Consider the following 6,000-nt stretch of genomic DNA (forward strand, 5'->3'; position numbering starts at 1 on the left):
TACCTATTTTATTTTTAATGAAAACAATATTCTTTTTATTTTTCAACTATTTATGCATACATAAATAAATTTAAATAAACTACTCCCGATAAGCTGAAAGTTGCGACTAAGTTATTGGCTAAAATAAAAACGACGATTAAAGCTCGATTTCAAGGCCGAAACCAAATAATCGGAGGCTATATTTAAAAGGTATAGTAGACTATTATATACTATTTCTACTATAGGTAGATCTTGCTTCCTGTTTAGCTTGCAACTCAATAAATCATAATTAGACTCAGCAAAGGTCGTTAATCCTGGTTGGTTTAATTACTGCCCTTATTTAATCCCGGGCTCCAATAAAAGCTTTTAATTAAAATCGTAGCAGTAAATACATCACAAGTGTTGGTACTCGATACCCGATTAGCTCGCTGCTTCAATTCTGATACTAATATTTATAAATATAAGAATATACTGTTCTCAGAAATTTTAAATTGAAAAGCAAACGGTTAAACGGTTTTATAAAGTTGCACAAAAATTGTGATTTGGATTCTTAATTCTATTGTAATATGAAATACATTTGGTACAAATCCAAACCTAAAGACCATCACAGATTTCATGTCAGTAAGGTTTAAAAAAAAACGAACAAAACAAAATATTGTTATTTAAAATAATATAGGTAAAACAATTTTTTTGTCTCGCATTTTCAAGGATTTTGCTCAACACTGAAGCAAGTAACAGCTGCGATGATAAGCTGGCGCTACGAAATAAATGTGTCGTAGCAGTCTATCGTAGCCTGCGCTACGAGGACGATACGCTTATGCTACGAAATATTACTGCATCACTTCTTGGTTCATTATTTCATACTAGCTTCATTCTCGAACTTGTGACTAAATTTGCACGTGACAGGTGACAGGTATCAGGCAATTGTGCATTCACAACTCAACTGCTCATATCTCAGACTCTAAATAAAAAAATATCACATTTTTATGGAAAATTGGCCAACAAATTGGCCAACAGTTATTAGATAGAGTGGTATAAGAGAGAGGTAAGATAATAGATTTGAGTGGACAAGGATAAATCTGATTCTAATTTGACTTATTCAAAGTATAAAGAGCCCTTCTGTAAACTTTGGATTAGTCAACTTGAATTTGACTAAAATAGCAAAAATAAATAGATTTCAAAACGATCGTTGCAAAAGAAAACACCCCACCTACCCGTTCCAATAATATATATGAAAACAAATACACAAGCTTACATATAAAAACCGTTACTTCTTTTTAAGTTAAAATTGCACAGGGGTCAGTCTTTATATAAATCTGAAGCGGCATCTCCGGACCTCGGCACTGAATTATTCATCCCTCTAACTATACTAGTTGCGATTCATTCTTCTCCCCTTTTCGTATAATTTTATATATCTTTATCTCGGATTTTGCGTTGATGCCGGAAATTATCTACAGTATACATGTAAAGTTGATTTAAGTTGTCTGTATAAGTATATATTTACGGGGTTAAATTCAGGATAAGCGTGGCTACAGTAAACTAATTTATTTATTTCGTTCGTGTTCGTAATGTGAAATTTGCCCAAGGAGGCTTTTGCCCAACAGAGGGATTTAAATAGTTAGAAAATAAAAACGAAATTAGTAATGACCCTTTGCTGGTCGAAATGAATGAATTATTATAAACATACATTTTCTATTAAAATCGATTAGTTCGGGGAATAGCGCGTTAACGATAGATATAACACCGATAAGATAACGAAAGATATGTTACCAGAAATTAAACGTAAACCTTTTCATATTATATGTTTTTTATTGAGATAATTACAGTAGATAGGGTTGGGAATCCAGTAGGCCGAGCAAGAACAATGATGTTCCGGTGGACCCCTTTTTTGGGACATTGCGGACGTCCTGAAAAGAAAAAAAGGACATAAGTTGCCCATTCAAATTGCTGGGCTAAAGAATACACTTCCAGGAGTCCCTTTGATGGAAAGTTAAAAGAGTCAACGTTTTATTTGTTCCATTTTCTACCGAGTTTTAAACGCAAAATGTCTCCAACTGTAACTAAAAAGTTTTTTGCCTATATTTCTTACGTTTTACAAAAAAATATTCATTAAATGAAAATATTTAATTTTTATTCTGATTTAACTTTTATCCTCACACTTTCCCTGAGTTGGGTATACCTAAAACGCTACATTCCCAGATTTTTTTTCTTCTTGTTTTAAACTACTACTTTTGTTTACAATGAAACATCTCTGTTAATAAAATCAAGAAATATTTCCTCACCTTTCCGTGTTTCCGATTTAATTATAGGCTGCGATGTTGCGATGCCTGGAGTCAGTGAACCGCACGCCATATATAAAAAATATTACATAATGTTATAATAAAAATAAATTGCAACCAAAATACATTTAGGAGAAAAAGCAAAGTCACAAGAAACAGTGGCCGAGCGTCTATTGGCTATCTTGAATAATTCATTACGACTTCGGATCGCAGTGCCTCACTTTGCTTGGACATGCAATTCTTTCGTATATTTTTGAGATTTTCTCATAGATACTTATGCTACGTAGAAAGTATACAAACTTTTGTTTGATCCTGGTCATGTAATCTGAGAATCCTAAATTACGAAACGAAAGAAAATACATTTTTAAAGTTACCACTAACAGGTAAATTTAAAAATGTATTTTCTTTCTTCAGGGATGATATCCATGCATCTGACAAATTGGCGATGCCGATGAAAATCATAGTGGAGACAAAAAGCAGGAAAATGAACTCTGGGCTCCAACGTTCAAGGGCTGAGAAAAGATAAACTGAAAACCGCTCAGATGAGAGAGAAAGGGAAAAATGTTTCCGATCTAAATTTGTGTTATAGTGATAACAAAAAATCTTAGCCAGGGTCGAATTTCTACACGCGTAACAATGCTGTCATTATAAAAATGGGAAAGTTAACAAGTATATTTTTTAGTTCTAATAAAAATGAAAATCTTGCAAAGACATTTAAAAGTTTGATAGGCTTGTATTGCAACAAAGTGTTCAAGTAGTCTGTTGCACGAAGGGGCCCTGAAGTACGCCGCGGAATACTCAGTGTTCGGCACCCATCCTCCTCCAGAGAGGCTAAATTATTCATTATTCCAACTCGCTCCATCCCGCTTCCTTCACAAAATGTTCACATATTTTACAGTCACAAATGTCTTGTCTTCGTCATTTCTTTTTCACACTTTGAACAAGATTTTGTACTTTCCATTTCAAATATTAAATCTCTTCGCGCGTATTTTTACAGAATATAAGTCAACAAATTTTGTATGTTAGAATCTGGGCCCGCGCTGTCGTCAAGGTACTATACTTTATGAATTTTTATTGAAATTCACAATCATAATAACATGAAATGTGTTAACTAAAATAAAATACAGTTTAGGCGTTGAAGAGTTTGATTTGATGTTCACGGGAATGAAATAAATGGTAAAAAATATACCTGAAAATTCAAAATCGCTTTCAGGTAGGTATTTAAAAAGTAAACTTTCAAGATCCGTTTAAATATAGCTCATCGACAACCTTCCTCCCACATCTTTGAACTTTTTTAGCCCAAGCAAGGTGACTTTCTATTGACTTTCCATTCGACTTGACATTTGACGTTGTGGAATCTCAGGTCTAAAATCAGAATAAGAAAAGTCTTTCTGATCGATCGGCTCAATCCAAGTAAATAAAGTATGAATTCCAATTGTATTTTTACATAAATTATAGAAGCTCAAACATACTCATTTGCTGGATAAACCTCTCCCGTAGACTATAAGCATGTTTACTTTAATATTTTTTGATTTACACATTGCTCGGTTAATTCAGCCTGAATTATGTAGCAGTTCGGGATTTAACCACAACAAATAATGTTGTGGTTAAACCCCGAACTGCTACATTTAGGTTTAGCCGGCTAGATCTAAATGTAACCAGTTTTTGTTGGCTATATTTTTTGTTGGATTTGGTCTCAGGTTAAATGTAAGATGTGTATACATTACAATATATAACTATAATTTTGGTCGACTCCCAAACAGTCGCTATCTAATTTTATTGACTATTGTTCTCGTTATTTATGATTGGCAGAATTGTGTGTTTTGATCAGACAATGGCCACAGCCGCCCCCCGTCGCACGTAATTGTATTAATAAATCAGTTTTCCTTTGTTACCACTGTTTTGTTAACATATTGTCGTTTATTTTGTGATTATTTTACAAATAACTTACATTTCAAGAGAACATTGAGATTTACATTTTATTTATGAGCATTAAAATTTAAACCATAATGTAATGACATAATGATTTTTAAGCATAACATTCTTACATATAACGGTTTATGCATAACTATTTGAAGCATAACTAACCTAACAGTTACTTATGACAGTTACTTATGCCACCTTTACCCGTATCATAAAATCAATTATGCCTTATATGTTAGCGGCGCGCAGATTAAAGTAAACGTCAAATTTGCCTCACCCAGAGTTGGAAACAAATCTACACACTACAAAATCACCTTAAAGACGAAGATCTCTGTAAACTTTTGAGCTAAAAACCTTCAAAATGTAAGTTTGAAGGCAGACAGGAGTCGTCTTTGATCTCAAGCTAATATAAATTGATGATATTGGGAATCAAAGGCCCAGTTGTTAGATTTTATTCGTCCCTGCCTGCCTTGGCTCATATTTGATTCATAACTATATCGGAGTTATGTGTAAAAGTAAAAAAAAAACTATAGATATTGTTTTAAAAATCGGTGGCTTGAGTACAAGTTTAAAGTATGCGGTTCCTCTTAATCTTCTGAAAGGGTGACACTGAAAACAATACAATGCTTCCACAAATTTTCTAATAATACCTGACAGAGCCTACTAGGTATTTTTAAAGTAAAGGGACGTACGCATATTTTTTCTAAAATGGAAAAAATTACTAAACTGTAGGTACTTAGAATGCGTACCATGAGACATGGTACCTGGCGTGTCCATGGTTTGCCTACGCAGTAGGAGATTTATATCTCTTTGTAGCGTAGGTCAACATAAAGAAAAAAATTGTAGGCATCATAAACACTAAAATGATTGGTTCCGATTGACATAAAAAACGTAATAAAGAAATTTGATGTCTCCTATATGGGGCAATAAAAATATATATAGCGCTTTTGTGTGCTCATTGAAAGTTGAATTGGAATAAATGTCACGCACCGCCTCGTTAACTACAAGTTTATTCGTATCTGGCTCAGACATAGAATTTGAAGTTAACGGGCGAACGGAAAGGAATTAAAATTTTAAGAAACGGAAATTCGTTTTATGCGAGTGCTTTTTAAACGTTCAATAATAATAATTACTATGTAGCTAAGTGTTATTCTAAGAAATGATAGTTGAAGATCACATATCGGAAGTCGAACTCAGAATCTTCAGTTAGGGAACGGGCGCGATGACTTTTCGTGCACTGACACCAGGAAGATCCAAAAATAATCATTTGGACATCATAATCGTCGATCGACGACGGAGAAGGTTCAAACCTACGCAATTTACATGCCGACACAAAAAGGACACTTCTGTTTTCATATACTAAATTCTGTGTACCGGGAGCAAGTTGCTTTACGGCCGACATTACTGTCCTCGTAATTTTACATCCCTTTATCTCAATTGACAGAACTTGGTGATGTCTTTGTCCAAATTTTCCAAGTTAAGATAGATAAAGCCACTCGGATGACTGGCTTGTGGAATGTGGGATTCGTATGAACACTTTTGAATGGGCTAATTAACTTTGGGTTATATGAAATTACAGACATGTGCTATATGGTATTATAACACGTATAATAATATAGGTACGTACTTCCTTCAAATATATATTTTTAAATACTAGTTATATCTTAGAATACCTTATATTTGAGATTAAAACAACTACGAAAGACCCATGGATTTAAGATGTTCATTTGATTTTAGAACATCTGTACCGTTATTTCTATTAATTTAAAAATAATTGTAACATAGCAAATAAACATTATTATCACTCTGAGCTATTTTT

The sequence above is a fragment of the Plodia interpunctella genome, chromosome 7 (genome assembly GCF_027563975.2).
Source record: "Plodia interpunctella isolate USDA-ARS_2022_Savannah chromosome 7, ilPloInte3.2, whole genome shotgun sequence".
Taxonomy (NCBI): Eukaryota; Metazoa; Arthropoda; class Insecta; order Lepidoptera; family Pyralidae; genus Plodia; species Plodia interpunctella.